The 17527-nt window shown below is 42.5% G+C and overlaps 1 protein-coding gene across 4 annotated transcripts in view; it reads left to right on the top strand.

Annotated features, from left to right (window-relative positions):
* Window positions 1-2282: 2282 nt before the first annotated feature.
* The window catches only part of LOC124776848 (serpin B3-like), a 123379-nt gene continuing 108134 nt past the window's right edge, over window positions 2283-17527 (top strand). For 3 of the 4 annotated variants that reach the window (XM_047252017.1, XM_047252018.1, XM_047252019.1), the window contains exon 1: window positions 2283-2347. The gene's annotated coding sequence lies outside the window, so the exon portion shown is untranslated. Of the gene's footprint in view, window positions 2435-17527 lie in introns of all 4 variants that reach the window. The other variant, XM_047252020.1, reaches the window with a different exon arrangement.

Raw genomic sequence — 17527 nt, 5'->3', positions numbered from 1 at the left:
CACTGCCAATTTTCGTCATTAATAAGGTCTGTTAATCAGGTGTTATGCTCCAATCTTAATTCGTACAACCGAGATAATGCATTCCCACGTGAGAGCCACCTCACTTCTGTGTGGAGAGGCAGGGAATGATGAAGGCTTCCAATATCTTCACACAGTATTGTTAAGTCTTGACTTCAACAGCCATGATTTTATGTAGTTAATGATTTGAGTGGATTCGTCTAAAACTTTCTTGAACGAAACAGGCATTTGTTTCGTAGCTAAAGCGTATCTGTGGGGAGCACAATGACTACTGTTGCAAATCATGGCGTTTTCTTTTATTTTCTTTATCGCTCCGACTGTAGGACCCGTCATAGCTTTTGCACCATCTGTGCACACATCTATGCAATTAGACCATGAACTTCGTTAGTCCTTAAAAAAATCATCCAATAGACGGAATATTTCAGCACCTGTTGTGTTGGCAGGTACTGGTCTGCACAATAATAGGTCCTCCTCAAAACATCCAGAATATTCATAACGGACAAAAGCTAATAAAATAGCTAATCCTGCAACATCAGTGGACTCATCTATCTGCAGAGAAATGAATTGTGTTGGATGCGAGAAACAAGAGTGGTTCACACACATGGCTCTGAGCACTATGGGACTTAACATCTGTGGCCATCAGTCCCCTAGAACTTAGAACTACTTAAACCTAACTAACCTAAGGACATCACACACATCCATGCCAGAGGCAGGATTCAAACCTGCGACCGTAGCAGTCACGCAGTTCCGGACTGAGCGCCTAGAACTGCGAGACCACCGCGGCCGGCAAACAAGAGTGTCTTTCACATCATTTGACATGTCAACATTGCGTCTCTTGACAGTATTGTTTGACAATGGGACCGAAGATACAAGCTTTACTGCCTTTTCGTCTAGCATGCAAGAAACAATATCATTAACACACGGCTTCATGAGATTTTCTGCAATGGTGTGAGCTTTGCCTGTTTTTGCCACTCGATAACTAACCAAGAACGAAGCTTTTAATGAATTTTCATTAATTGTTTTTGCAATGTTGAGAAGCAGCTAGTTCAGCACTCTTCCTTTTGAAAAAATCGATGTCTTTAGCCTGGAAATCCGGGTGAGCATCTTCAAAATGACGGCGCAATTTAACTGGAACCATTGAACTGTTTGGAAGGACTCGCACACTCTGATCTTTACCCTCCTTTGTCTCCACAAAGCCCATTTCTAAATATCTTTCGTTGTACTTACGCATCTTGGTTATTCCACTTCCACAGGATATTGCAACCAATGGAGTACTTGCACCGTTTACACATAATAAATCCGGCTTTGGAGCTTCTTGTGATTGTTCTTCCTTTGGTCGTCCTCCCTCCTCATTCATTTCAACTGGAAACTTCTCTTGTTGGGGAGGCGATGGAGAAACTGCACCCTTCTTCAATGATTCTGACTTCAGCCACCGATCCATATTAGAAGTAATAAACAGGTCAAAAATCGACTTATGAAATAGGTAGTGCACTGACAAAGCAAGTTTAAGATTTAATGAGGCCCGGTGCCGCACACGTGCCAGCGAACGCTGTAATTGGTCTACAAAGCTCGCTCCGCGCATGCGTAAAAGGTTTCAGAGCATCTAGCGCCGTGAGCCGGCGCACAAACGACCCCCATATTGTTGCGAAACAGTCGATCAGAGAAGCCGCATTCTCTGGCACTAAACTGTGTGTGCGTTCTCACTTGGAAACCGCAAAGGCTGCTTGGGAATACGACCTGATGTAAAAGTACTCATGTTTTTCACACGAAAAAGGTGATGAATTTTATTTTCACATTTATATTCAATAATTCTACTTATTATTTTACACGATTTGGTGAAAGGTGGCCGCAGACCCTAAGGGGTCCGCGGACCACACGTTGGGAAGCCCTGCCCTAGATGGTTAAGTTGCCGTAAGATTAGTTTGACAGGTTGTTAGCACGTCACCAGTAGCAATGTTCTACGTGAAACTAGTCCGTTTCCTCTCTCGTTTCAACGTAGCCACTCGCACCTTATTCAGACATTTCTCTTTGGTTAACACACTCACGCTTCTTTGCAGCAGTCAGCAGCAAGGAAACAGTTTTGTGAATCGTGTCGTAGGACATTGCTACAGAGCTGTCAACTGCAGAAAGCGACCTTGACTGCATGTGCGGAGAGGACGTCGGCAGCGATGCGAGGAAAATAATGTGGTAATGGGTTTCGCGCTACAAGATGACGTCAGAGCTTCCCGGCGTCGAAAATAGCAGGTATATACTCTGCGGGGAAGACCACCACGGCAGTTAGTCGCAGCTCGTGCCGAGAGGTGTCTCCCGCTTCGCTGTATCCTCTCTTGTAAGTAATCTTATCGATTGCTGATAGCTACGTAGCACCGCATTGCTACTTGTTAACCACACGGGCATTGCGCACCATGGCGTGAAGGTAAGTCGGTTAAACTGTTGAGACATAACTTTGCCAAAACAAACTGTGTGGTAAACTGCATTCTCGCGACTGAAGCGAGCCCAGTATCGGGAATGCAGGCGAGTTTCTCTTCTTCCTCTATCTCCTCGTTGCGGATAGCCGAATCACTCGTTTTCTCGATATATTTAACGCGGAATGTACATAATGCAGCTGAGAGAAATTAAGTGTCACCTGCACGATAAAGTCCGAGCAGTATTTGTTGGATATCGAGTCTACCTATCATGCAAAACACATGTTTTTCATATAGACCGAAACACGTTTCAGCATCTTTGTGCCATCGTCAGTGGCGTTTCTTTAATCAAATCTCTGAAATGTGAAGATGTTCAAGTGACGAGTAATCTACGAAAATTAGGTCTAAAACTGATTTTGTTTGTTGTTGTCTTAATGTTAGATTCACATTGTACAGTTATGCAGGACCCTCTGTATAATATGTGGTCGTGGTAGCTTCTCATCTGCAACTAAATTATGTTAATATGAAATTGGTTAGTGAGTTAACGAATCACTTTATATCTAAACTTAATTTGTTGTGTGGAAATATTTCTTGCATGTGCTTAACGAATACATAGTTTAGCTTTGTTAATCCTTTCTAATCTGCGATCCCATGAGTTACTGAGAATCACAAGTACCACACGCGTTTTGCATAAATCTCCTTTGTAAATAACACTTTCAACTTTGCCAAAACAAACTGTGTGGCAAACTGCATTCTCGCGACTGAAGCGAGCCCAGTATTGGGAATGCAGGCGAGTTTCTCTTCTTCCTCTATCTCCTCGTTGCGGATAGCCGAATCACTCGTTTTCTCGATATTTTTAACGCGGAATGTACATAATACAGCTGAGAGAAATTAAGTTACGTCTCAGTGCAATGGTCGGCCTCTCTAGCAGAGTGGTGAACGCGACAGACCCTAATGTGGGGGGCTAGGTTCGATTCCCTGTACGGCCAGGGAGTTTTCCTTGCTCGTGGTGCCGAAAAGCTGCCTGATTGAGAGGTGGCGGCTCCAGGGTCGAAACGTCGACAACGAAAAATTCCTTACCGATTGATGCCGTGCTTGTGGAGTGTTTTAGCATCTGTCATTGGCTGATAACAGCGATTAGATCTTTCTGTGCTTGTAATAATTAGGAATCTGTCAAACACATAAGAGGAGAGGAACAGAAGATAAACATCTCGAGTACATCTACCAGTTAGATGATGATGAAGTCCCGTACTCCTTCACACTGCATAGGTGAACGATGCGGGAGACCCTCACCGCTGTACTAGGCAAGGTCCTAGTGGAGGTGGTTTGCCATTGCCTTCCTCCGACCGTAATGGGGATGAATGATGATGATGAAGACGACGCAACAACACCCAGTCACCTTGAGGCAGGTCAAAATCCCTGACCCCGTCGGGAATCGAACCCGTGACCCCGTGCTCGGGAAGCGAGAACGCTACAGCGAGACCACAAGCGGCGGACATCTACTAAATAGAAGGCTTTGTGATATATCTTACATTATAACTGGTTGCTTTACAAGTTTATTATCATCCAGTTCTTCAGTATGAATATATATTAAGCTCTCAGAAACCTGACATAAATTCAGCGATAACTGCACCAGTGAAATCACTGCCGCCCAGAAACGTACAAAATAGATTCCCCTCTTCAGTAAGCCTCTCTATACACACAACTAAGGAGGCAGGCAACCAAGGCAGCTATAAAACATGGAATTTCAAAAGTTTAAAACTTTGCTGTGCTAAGTAGAAGTGCCTCACAAAAATTGGTGTTTCGCTGCAAGTGGACTCAAGCAAATACGTTAACGTGTAATAGTTCTTTTGAACGTAATTTGGATTACCAAAGCTAAGCAGCAAGACGTTAATATGCATAAAGGCTCACTGTGGGACCCAGCATAACGAAACAGTGGATGCTTTAGTGAAATATAATGTTACGAAAGGCAGTTTCCAAGACGTACTACAACGATCAATAGGACGCTCCTATTATCCATAGGATAAAAGCTAAAGGCGGTCTGTATTCTCCTTGTATTATCCTGCGAAAGCTTTCCAAGCAGCCAATCTCAGTCACGTTATTTTGACATGCGAAAAGTACAGAAATGAGCAGGAATACTTGTACAGCAAACTTCAGAAAACGCTTCCCCCACTTCAGTATCTGTCTTACTGCACTGAAATTACAGCGTTTAAAAAACATTAGCTTCCTATTTAAACATGGTTTATAAATGAATTAATGATCTCCCATCATTCCAATATCAACCTATGAAAAAAAAATCAGTGCAAAGGAACTCCGAGAATTTGCATTATTAATGTAACACCATGTTTCAAAACATGTTAGTACGTTTGTAGTTTAGTGTGTTGTGGTGAATCATTGTTGTGATTTATGTTTATTCTACGGGTAATTGTTAAAAAAAACTGGCTGTTTCGTTGGACCGACAGAGGCTTACAAATAAGTAAGAACGTTTCCAGAACTAATTTTCATTCTGCAGCGGTGCGTTCGCTAATATGACACTTCCTGGCAGACTAAAACTGTGTGCCGGACCGAGACTCAAACTCTGGACCTACGCAAAATGTTAGCACAGCTTTTATTAATAGATCTATTACGATTTTTCCTTTGATTGACTAGAGCCAGATATTTTAGCCATACACCAGGTCTAGACTCCTTGTCTCCATCAGGTTGTGTCAAGATGCCTAAATGTTCTGGTTTTTAGAAAGAAAACTAAATTCTTAGTTATGTGAGGTTTCAACGTATAACTTTTTACATTTGTAGCACCGTAAAAGTATCTGTACTTTATTTCAATATCGTATTCCTAATCTAACATACCGTGTCGCACCATATTATGAAAAGCGTTCACACGGCCTACTTGATGATGCATTCAATTTGAAGTTCAACCCTCAGAAAATAGAGAAATGGAATGTGTGTTACGTCTTCTTCTTCAGTAGCTCTACAGCCCTTGGTGAGCCTTGGCTTCTTCAACAATCTCCCTCCACACTTCTCGGTTATTTGCTGCTCTTTTCCACTCCCGGACTCCCATATTGCTGACATCCATTATTACCTCATCGATCCATCTTCTTCTAGGTCTTCCTTTTCGCCTAACTGAATGGATCATACCTTTCATCATTTTCTTTGGAATTCTATCCTCTGCCATTCTCTCCAAGTGTCCTAGCCATCGTATTCGCTGAGATTTCACAAATTTTACTATGTCCCTGCCTTGTATTAACTCTTGTAATTCGGCATTGTAGCGTATTCTACAGCCTTCTTCCTCCCTTATTGGCCCATAGATTTTGCGTAGTATTTTCCGCTCAATGCTTCTTAGAGCATTTTTATCGTGTTCTGTCAACGTCCATACCTCTGAGCCGTATGTGATAACTGGGCGGACTAGGGAATTATATATTAGCAATTTAGTTTTTCTTGTAACAAGGCTACTTTTGAAAAGCTGCATATTTGCAAAGTAAGCTCTGTTTCCTGCTTGTATTCTTTCCCTTATAGCCTTTCCAATACTGTTATCATTTGTTATTAGGGCTCCCAAGTAGTTAAAAGAGGACACTCCATTGAAGCATTTCCCATTGATGTTTAGGTTTTTAGGGGTTCTTCTGGCCTCAGATTATGACATTACCATATATTTTGTTTTGTTTTCATTTACTATGAGGCCAATTTTTAAGGCTTCTGTTTCCATTGCCCGGTATGTTTCTAGGAGTGTATTGGTATTCCTTCCTACTATAGCAATGTCATCAGCGTATGCACATATTTGGCTAGTTTTCATAAATATGGTGCCTCTTTTGTTGATTTTATTTACTGCACTATTCAGGGCTATGTTGAATAGGACAGTGGAGAGACTATCCCCTTGTTTCACACCTTTATTAAAGTCAAAACTATCACTTGTTCTGCTGAGGACCTTTACTTTTGCTCTTGTCTCTGTCATTGTCATTCTGATTAGTCTTATTAATTTAGCACATATACCAACTTCTTTCAGTACTCTGTATAGTTCTTGCCGATTTATGCTGTCAAAGACTTGTTTGAAATCGATGAATAAGAAATGCAGATCTATATCATAATCATAGAACTTTTCCATCATTTGCCTTATCACAGATATTTGATCCGTTGTTCCTCTGCCTGGTCGAAAGCCACACTGATATTCCCCTAGTATGCCTTCTGCACACTTCTGTATCCTTTCGTTTAATATACTTGTGAAGATCTTATAAGCTGTACTTAGGAGTGTTACACCTCTATAGTTTTCACATGCTGTTCTGTCCTCTTTCTTATAAATGGGGACTATTATTCCAATTTTCCAATTATCCGGCATAGTTTCTGTTTCCCATATATCTGATATTAATGTGTGCAGTTCCTTTATTACAGCCTCACCACCAGTTTTTATTAATTCAGGAATTATGCTGTCGTCCCCAGGGGCTCGATTGTTTTTTGACTTGTGCACAGCCTGGGAGACCTCTTGTAGCATTGGCTTTCTTGCCTCATTGGTTTCATTGTCTACTTCCAGCTCCACTCTTCCCTCCTATGCAGCTGTCTCTTCATCTTCTAGGCTGGTGCTTAGTGTATCTTTGAAATACTCTGCCCATCTTCCCACTATCTGTTCTTCCTCCCTTATCATTTTCCCATCTTTACTGGAACAGGCCGTTGTTTTTGGTTGGAATCTATTCTTCATTTTGCCTATGGCATGATAGAACTTTCTTATTTCACTCTGTTCCTTTAGTTCTTCTAGTTCTTGAAATTTCTTCTTAATCCACTCTCTTTTCTTTCTCTTGCACAGTCTGTTAGCTCTTCTCCTTAATTCTCTATATTGTTCCACATTATTTCTGGTTTCTCTCTGTAGCACTTTTGTTCTTGCCCTGTTCTTTTCCTCTATTGCTGACCTGCAATCTTCATCAAACCACTCCTGGGTTCTTCTGTTCCTTCTTATGTCTATTATTTCCTCTGCAGCACCCTTAATGGCTTTTTCAAAACTGTTCCACCTTTCATCTACTCCTACTGTGGTCTCTTCATTGCTCAACTTTCTGCTTAGTGTTACTTGGTATTTTTTACTTCATCAGGGATGTTCAGTATGTCTGTATTCCATTTCATCATCTTTCCCATTCTGTTGCCCTTTGTTAGTGACAGTTTCTCTCTCAAGACTGATTTTATCAAAAAGTGGTCTGAATCACAGTTTGGTCCTCTGCAGCTCCATACATCCGTAACTGACGTGGAGTGGCGTGCAATCACTACAATATGGTCAATCTGATTGACTACTCCATTGGCTGCAGACTTCCAAGTACCCAGATGGATCCTTTTATGTGGAAAGCAGGTACTTTCAATAATCATATTATTCCTTGCTGCGAATTGGCATAGTAAGTCTCCATTCTCATTGTTTTCTTCATGTAGTGAATATTTTCCAGAAACTCCTTACTGATGTTCATTCCTCCCTATTTTTGCATTAAAATCTCCTATTACTAGCATCAGGTCATATTTAGGTACTGCACAGCATAATTTTTCCAAGTCTTCGTAGAACTGTTCTTTAATTATATCCTCTTTTTCCTCAGTTGGTGCATGTGCATTAACTATTGATATATTCCTAAATTTACCTTTTAGTCTGAGTCTGCACATCCTTCCATTTATGGGTCAAATTCTAGAAGGCTTTTCCTAACTTCCCTAGTTATTATAAACCCTGTTCCAAGTTGGCCTGTTCTTTCTTCTGGTCCAGTTTGTTACGTTTTCTCAGTAAAAACTCTGCACTAGAGCATGTCTTTTCTTCTGATGACTACGATATCTGCATCTGAGGAAACTCAAATGAAAGTAGAGACTTTGAAAGCAACACTGATCGTGAAAGTCAGTTTGTAAAGCAGTTGTTCGGAATTCTGTGACTTCTTTAACATAAAGTGAGGCAAAGATTTGCTGAATAAAATTCACTCATCACAGGATTATAGGGCATGAACAGCTGAGAGTTAAAGGCTGTGTGTATTTTGAAACCTGGTAGTCAAGGGAAGGCAGGATTCGGCTACGATTGTGGACGGGGCCGTAATCAGTTACTATTGGTTGACTTTTCTTTTAATCACACACAATTTACTTAAAATCAACAACAAATTAAAATAATGGCAATAATTTAAGAATTGTTTGACGGCTGAAGGCATTAATGACAATAAATTAAGGAATGATTAAACTTGCTGCAACTTACTATTACAGTTATTAAAATATAAAAAACAAGTAACGAAGGCCTTAAATCTCGCTGCAAAAATACAATTTCCAAATTAAAATCTTAAGACAAGTAACGACACTCACTACTGAAGGCCTTAATGGCAATAAATTAAGAATTGTTACACGGCTGAAGGCCTTAATGGCAATAAATTAAGAATTGATTCACTTGTTGCAACTTTCAAACTACAGTTATTAAAATATTGGAAACAAATCACCAAAGTCTTAAAGGTTACTGCTAAAAATACGATTGACACATTAGAATTTTAAGACAAGTAGCGACAGTGACGGCTGAAGGCCTTTAACGCCAAGAATGGCAACTATTTAAAAAAATATTGACAAACATACTGTCAAACAGCAAGGCAATAGCAAAAGTTAACTTAAAAGACAGGCAAGTGATCACCAAAGAGGTGAGACAAAATGATAGTAAACTTGGTAGCACAACCGCTTAAACTTGCTCTAACTCCAAGAATGGCAATTATATTAAAAAAATTTAGAAACATGCAATAAAACGGCAAATATAATGACAAGGTTGATTCAAAAGGACAAGCAACTGATCGCCAGACAGTTGATACAAATGGTGGTAACTTGGTAATACCATAATAAAATAATAACACAATAATAAAACACAAGGGCTAGTCACAGACGGTGCTCCAGGAATCGACCTCTGAGTAGGTCAGGCCAAAAACACTTTCGCGAGCGATGAGAAAGGCAGCCAAGAGTTGCATTCACTTCACGAGGTGGTAACTCAGACTAGTGGCAGTCTAACGAATGGCTAATGATAATCTGCTAAAGCTACCTAACGTTCGATAACCAATGCAACGATGGAACACCATGCCAAAGCCGGAACCAGCGGTCAGCACTACATCCTCAGAATGCTGTGTTTAGAGCGGCCGGAAGGAGAAAGGAACCACTACTACAAGAGTAGAAGAAACAACAACCGCCCTACAAATCAAGGAAACTGTCAAAACTACACGCCTTACTGGACAGTAGCGGCAAGGCGAGGAAACGTACACTGCCGTTACATACTCTAACTTCCAAGGCAGTTCACTGGAGCGTTAGCGGCCACCAGGCAGGAAAAATACCGCTGGTTGAACTTAACAGACAGTAACACATAGAATGCAGCAATTAGTAACAAGCAGTCGAGGAAAGCTAATTAGATCCGCCTTCCCCCAAGCACTCCACTCGCTGCTCTTCGTCTCGGCGACACTGCGAGCAGCAACACGAACCCAAGTCACTGGAGAATCGCGAGATCTCGCAATGGTGGAGTTTAATTTTTTTTGTGGTATTCAAAAAATTTAAAAACCTCTCTCACACCGGCCTGATTTAGCTTCACTGATCAGGATAGTAAAAACATGCGTATGTTAAGGGAATTTTCATTTACAAAGCAGGCTTATCACATTCACACAGTTCAATACTGTTCTATCCTGATTAAATTGAGCTTAACTTAAATTCCATAAGGCAGTGAAGCAATTTCGAAGTCTCGGTGCGACGAAAATTGTCAGTCGATCTCCTGAAAGCATTTGTAATAATTATTAACTTTCGGTGATCACATGGGGAAGACCGGAGATCTGCTGGTAAGACCGTGTTAGCCTATTTATTTGAAGTAACTGTATATCTTGAGCATACAAAACGGCACGTTCGTCCAGTGTAAATCAGACGTTCCCCACTGATCCCGTGCAACACAGCGTAGTAAGCAGACACTGTCAATAATAATCAGTTAAATAATACGCGAACACACTTACTTTAGTTTAGTTCATGTACTGAATTCCTTCTCATACAGAATCTCATCAAGATGGCGACTAGCTCAACAATACATACATATACATCCTCCTTCTTTCACGGCTAATCGGCAAGCACTCCCAGTCATTCTTTTCATAAGAGAAAACATAGATAGCAGAGAAGCTATTCCACGGAGTAAATGGACGCTCCAAGGAATAACAGGGTTCGAAACTACTTTGCATTGATAATCATCGTATATTAAAGTTTAGGAATCGGTAAGATAAGAGGAGATATTTCGAGATATGTACTGAGTTATATAATTTATAAAATTTCTGAAAATATCGCGGAGAGACCGCTGCAAGAGACATTACAGGAGGTTTCACTGCTAGGATTAAAATCCATTCAACTTAAAGTTTGTTGGATCCGGTTTACGACTAGGTCGTGTACCCTCGCGACCACAGCCCTTCCATCTGGCAGTGCATGCGTGCCACCAGCGGTCCCGGCGTGTTCTCGCATTGCCCTCTTGGCTGCTCCAGAGTCCCCAACCGAACTGCCTATTCACACGACCCGGAAGAACAATGACGTCACCCCAAAGACAGGATCACACTTACTACATATCGATAACGCCGCTGCTGCCACTAGCGGACAGGCAACGCTTGCCAAATCAAGTGGCGCCAGTCAACACAAGAAGAATACAAACAACCGCAACCACGTCAACTGAATGATACGGTCTGGCCTCCAACAAGGACGGAAACGTACAACAGCACCAACGCGAGCCGCAGCACGGCTCATAGTGGTGGTGGTGGTTAGTGTTTAACGTCCCGTCGACGACGAGGTCATTGGAGACGGAGCGCAAGCTCGGGTTAGGGAAGGATTGTGAAGGAAATCGGCCGTGCCCTTTCAAAGGAACCATCCCGGCATTTGCCTGAAACGATTTAGGGAAATCACGGAAAACCTAAATCAGGATGGCCGGAGACGGGATTGAACCGTCGTCCTCCCGAATGCGAGTCCAGTGTGCTAACCACTGCGCCACCTCGCTCGGTCACGGCTCATAGTTGCCTAAGCAGGTCTTGTGTCCTGTTAAGTAACTTTTAAGATTTAAGTGTAGTGCAGTTATACAATAATAAACCAATAATGGGCCTGTGTTTTAGATTATCTTTTTTATACACTGATGGAAAAAAATCGCTGCGCCAAGGAGGAGTTATCTGACATACATGAAAGTTGTTAGGCGTGTTTTTACACCTGAAACATGATGTCTACTCTGAACTCGTGCCAATGGCTTAAGGGTAGTGCCAGTGGCGCCACTGTGGGGGTGCAAATCATGTTTGCTTTAAGCACACTCTGTAACGATCGTGAGCCTTAGTTACCTCTGAGACTGGACATGGTGAGTTGTTGTCAGTCAAGAATGCCATTACGGCGACAAAGACGCCATTACCAGCACCTCACTGAGTTTGAACGAGGTCTTGTAATATGGTTACAAGACGCTGGATGTTCCTTGTGCGATATTGCAAAAAGACTTGGCAGGAATGTAGTTACGTTGTCCTCGATGGTGAGTGTTCATCTGAGGTGAGGGTATCATCTGGAGTGCCCCAGGCAAGTGTGGTAGTTGCGCTGTTGTTTTCTATCTACATAAATGATCTTTTGGATAGAGTGGATAGCAATGTGCGGCTGTTTTTGCTGATGATGCTGTGGTGTACGGGAAGGTGTCGTCGTTGAGTGACTGTAGGAGGATACAAGATGACTTGGACAGGATTTGTGATTGGTGTAAACAATGGCAGCTAACTCTAAATATAGGTAAATGCAAATTAATGCAGATGAATAGGAAAAAGAATCCCGTAATGTTTGAATACTCCATTAGTAGTGTAGCGCTTGACACAGTCACGTCGATTAAATATTTGGGCGTAACATTGCAGAGAGATATGAAGTGGGACAAGCATGTAATGGCAGTTGTGGGGAAGGCGGATAGTCGTCTTCGGTTCATTGGTAGAATTTTGCGAAGATGTGGTTCATCTGTAGAGGAGACCGCTTATAAAACACTAATACGACCTATTCTCGAGTACTGCTCGAGCGTTTGGGATCCCTATCAGGTCGGATTGAGGGAGGACATAGAAGCAATTCAGAGGCCGGCTGCTAGATTTGTTACTGGTATGTTTGATCATCACGCGGGTGTTACGGAAATGCTCCAGGAACTCTGGTGGGAGTCTCTGGAAGAAAGGAGGCGTTCTTTTCGTGAATCGCTACTGAGGAAATTTAGAGAACCAGCATTTGAGGCTGACTGCAGTACAATTTTACTGCCGCCAACTTATATTTCGCAGAAAGACCACAAAGATAAGATAAGAGAGATTAGGGCTCGTACAGAGGCATATAGGCAGTCATTTTTCCCTCCTTCTGTTTGGAAGTGGAACAGGGAGAGAAGATGCTAGTGTGGTACGAGGTACCCTCCGCCACGCACCATATGGTGGATTGCGGAGTGTGTATGTAGATGTAAATGTACTGTACAAGACTGCTGGCAGCAGTAGTCAAGAAAATGTACGGTCGCAAGAAGACCAGGCACTACCGACAGAGAAGGTCATCGTCTTCAGTGTACGGTTCTGGCGCATCGTCCTGCATCTGTAGCAGCAGTTTGAGCACCAATTAGCACTACAGTGATTAAACGAACTGTTATGAATCGGTTACTTCAAGGACAGCTCGGAGCCAGACGCCCTGTAGTGTGCATTTCACTCACCACAAGTCACCGCCATTTGCGACTTCAATGGTGTCAAGTTAGAGCTCACTGGACGGCAGGGTGGAGGTCTGTTATATTTTCTGGTGGATTCTGGTTCTGCCTCGGTGCCAGTGATGGCCGTGTGTTTGTTAGGAGGCCAATTGAGGGAGACCAACTAACCTGTCTGCATGCTAGACACACTGGAGTTATGGTCTGGGATGCAATTTCGTATGACAGCAGGAGCACTCTAGCGGTTATCCCATGCACCCTGACTGTAAATCTGTGCATAAATCTGGTGACTCGACCTGCCATGATGCGATTCAAGAATAACATTCCAAGCGGTGTTTTCCAACAGGATAATGCTTGTTGTAAACCACCATTCCATACGGAGTGTCGACATGTTGTCTTGGTCTACTCTATCAACAGGTCTGTCTCTGATCAAGCACATATAGGACGTCATCGGACGTGAACTCCAGCGTCATTCACAATCAGCATTAACCGTCGCTATATTGACCCACGAAGTGCAACAGACATGGAACTCCAGCCCACAAGCTGACATCTGGCACCTGTACAGCACAATGGATGCGCATTTCCGTGCTTGCGTTCAACAATCTGCTGGTTATACCAGTTTATAATGTACCATCATTTCATATCTGCTATGGCTTGTCTCGTGCTTACACTGCAATGTTAATCATTTATCGTAAATATGTTACCTAGACAAATTTATTCCCAAAACTTTCATTACTGTACATTAATTATTTTCTGATGTTGCGTTTCTTTCCATCAGTGTATTAACATTTCTGGCCTATTATTCATTTAGACGTATACAGTGCATTGACGCATTCCGAGAAGTGAGTCGCTACAAAATAGGTCCCAGCTTCGACTCCTAGTAATATGGTCACTTTATATTTTATTTTCTTCCAGCCAAAGAGAATGGTCATCAGTATGTCCACTTTTTTTCACGTTAATACGTGGCGTGTTTTTTAAGTAAGTACCGTTTTGAAATTTTTTTAAATTTCAAAACGGTACTTACTTAAAAAAGACGCCACGTATTAACGTGAAAAAAGTGCTAAGATATCTCAATAATTTTATTTTTACATGAAAGACTGTACCTTAATCTACTTTTCTACATAATTTCCGTCAATATTGAGGCACTTGTCATAACGCTGTACCAGTTTTTGAATACCCTCCTCACAGAAGTCTGCCGCCTGACTTGTTAACCACTGCATCACCACTGTTTTGACTTCGTCATCGTGTTGAAGACGCTGACCGCCCATTTGTTTCTTGAAGTTCATGAACAGATGGTAGTCACTGGGCGCAAGATCGGGGCTGTACGGAGGATGATCTAGGATTTCCTATTGAAAAGATGTGATGAGATGTTTGGTCTGATTTGCCACATGCGGACGGGCATTGTCTTGCAGCAAAACGATGCCGTTGCTCAACTTCCATGGACTGTTGCTTTGATTCTGGTATGACGTAGGCCACCCATGTTTCATCGCCCGTAACAATTTGGCTTAAGAAATCATCACCGTCGTTGTGGTACCGCTCAAGGAAGGTCAAGGCACTGTCTAAGCGTTTGGTTTTGTGCACATCCGTCGGTACCCAACGTGCGCACAATTTTCGGTAATTCAAGTGCTCGGTCACGACGCCATACAAAATGTGGTTTCACGCCAGACACCACACTTGCTAGGTGGTAGCCTTTAAATCGGCGGCGGTCCGTTAGTATACGTCGGACCCGCGTGTCGCCACTGTCAGTGATTGCAGACCGAGCGCCGCCACTCCTTACAGGGGAACCTCCCCATCGCACCCCCCCCCTCTGTTTAGTTACAAGTTGGCACAATGGATAGGCCTTGAAAAACTGAACACAGATCAATCGAGAAAACAGGAAGAAGTTGTGTGGAACTACGAAAAAAATAACCAAATATACAAACTGAGTAGTCCATGTGTACTATAGGTAACATCAAGGTTTGGATAAACTCAGGAGCGCCGTGGTCCCGTGGTTAGCGTGAGCAGCTGCGGAACGCGAGATATGCGGAACGAGAGATACTTGGTTCAAATGTTCCCTCGAATAAAAAATATTAATTTTTTATTTTCAGTTTATGTGACAAACTCAAATGTTTTCATCAGTTTTTTGGGAGTGATTAGCACATCCAGAAGAAAACCTAAATCGGGCAAGGTAGAACAATCATTTTACCCATTCGCCAAGTGTACAAGTTAGGTGGGTCGACAACATATTCCTGTCATGTGACGCACATGCCGTCACCAGTGTCGTATAGAATATATCAGAGGTGTTTTGCTGTGGAGGAATCGGTTGACCTATGACCTTTCGATCAAATGTTTTCGGTTCCCATTGGAGAGGCACGTCCTTTCGTCTACTAATCGCACGGTTTTGCGGTGCGGTCGCAAAACATAGACAATTAACATATTACAGTGAACAGAGACGTCAGTGAACGAACGGACAGATCATAACTTTGCGAAAATAAAGAAAGTAAACTTCTCACTCGAGGGAAGACTTGAAGCAAGGACCTCACGTTCCGCAGCTGCTCACACTAACCACTGGACCACGGCGCTCTTTAGTTCACACTATCCTTGATGTTGCCTATCTTGCGCATGGACTACCCAGTTTGTATATTTTGCTCAGTTTTTTCACAGTTCCACACAACTTCTTCTTGTTTTCTCGACTGATCTGTGTTCAGTTTTTCAAGGCCTATCCTCTGTGTCAACTTATAACTAAATCTGAGGGGGGTGCGATGGGGAGGTTCCCTTGTTAGCACTCGCCGCAGTTGTACAGCCGACTTTGCTAGCGATGTTTCACTGTCTACATACGCTCTCATTTGCCGAGACGACAGTTAAGCATAGGCTTCAGCTACGTCATTTGCTACGACCTAGCAAGGCGCCATATTCAGTTACTATTCTGAACAGATAATAATGTGAATCATGTACCGTCAAGAGTGACGTTCATCATTAATGGATTAAAGGTAAGTATGAAACTACTTACGTCCGCTTTCTGAATTCTCATTCCTTGTCATGTTCCAGACCTCACGCCAGTATACTTCTTCCCTCCTCACGCCAGCCCATGTGAGCTAAAACGCGTGCATTTCGGCCTCCATTAGTAACACGGTGTTGGCTCTTCAGCCAACACAACACAAAACACTAAGAGAAACATTAGCAAAGTCATCCCGCAAGGAGGAAATCGTAGAGCGTCTGTTTTCTCTCACCTTCTTGTCCACTTCCTGCACCAAACTTTCATTAACGACCGAAGGACGCCCACTCCGTTGTTCATCATGCACATTTGTGCGGCCATATTTAAATGCTCTCACCCACTTTCTCACCATTCCATCACTCATAATGTTTTCTCCGTAAACTGCACAGATCTCACGATGAATATCAATCGCTTTTAGGCCTTTAGCACTAAGAAATCTTATAACAGCCCGTACTTCACAATCGGGGGGACTCTCGATTATCGGAGGCATCTTAAACACTCAGTACACAACGTAAACAAGGAAGAATCAGACTGCAATGGCGTCAGTGCGTAGATTAAGGTACAGGCTTTCATGTTAAAATAAAATTATTAAGATATCTTAGCACGTCTTTTTTAATTTCAAAACGGTACTACTTAAGAAACACCTCTCGTAACTCACCTGTAAACGTCCGATTACCCCATTTATAAAAAGCTTCAAACGTCTGATTGCTTTGCAAATGAGTGAGTGTGTCAAATGTTTGACGTTAAGCGTGTGAAGGAGAAGAAGTGTAAAAAAGTTTTGAAACTGTGCTTAAACTTTGCTGGTAATCGTTAAGTGCTCCTAACCTCAGATAATGGAAAATATAGTCACAGTAATACGAGTGAAATGAGCTACGTCGGCTCAAAACATACACGTACACTGTTTCTAACTGTAACACTTGTGTTACTGTGCTTAACAACGACATAAGATTTGCTGTGTTACATATCGGTTTTCTGCTGCTGTGTAGTTGTTCTCTAACCAGCATTCCATACAAGTAAACCAGTTGGGACTTTTTAGCTGATGTTGCTCCTATTTTAGGTAACTAGGATATGTAGGGCTCTGCTTAAAACGAGCAGCTCAGTTTAGTCATAGGGTCGAGTCACACATATCTGATTTTTTGCCCACCAGATAATAACTGCAAATCAAATCATAATCTGTAGGTGTGATCGTCCAGTCAAGTAGTCTACGCATTGTCATTGTGAATAAATAAAACAACGGAGACTGCAGACCGCAGTTCAGACCCAGGCGCCGCTTCCCCCACCACCTCCAGTAGCCGCCGCGCCGGCCGCACCAAAGTCACCAGGAGAGGAACGGTGGAGGGGGTAACGGCTAGTATATATACTGCGGCGAGGTGAACAGCACAGCATTCGTCAGGAACCACCTGAAGATGGCAGCGTGTCCGTCTGCCGAAATATTGTGGAGAAATTACGACGCTACCCGGTCGGATACCCGAGAAATGTTCAAAATGTCGA

The sequence above is a fragment of the Schistocerca piceifrons genome, chromosome 2, assembly GCF_021461385.2.
Source record: "Schistocerca piceifrons isolate TAMUIC-IGC-003096 chromosome 2, iqSchPice1.1, whole genome shotgun sequence".
NCBI lineage: Eukaryota > Metazoa > Arthropoda > Insecta > Orthoptera > Acrididae > Schistocerca > Schistocerca piceifrons.
Note: the sequence above shows the minus strand (reverse complement) of the source record. Positions and strands in the feature narration are given on the sequence as shown.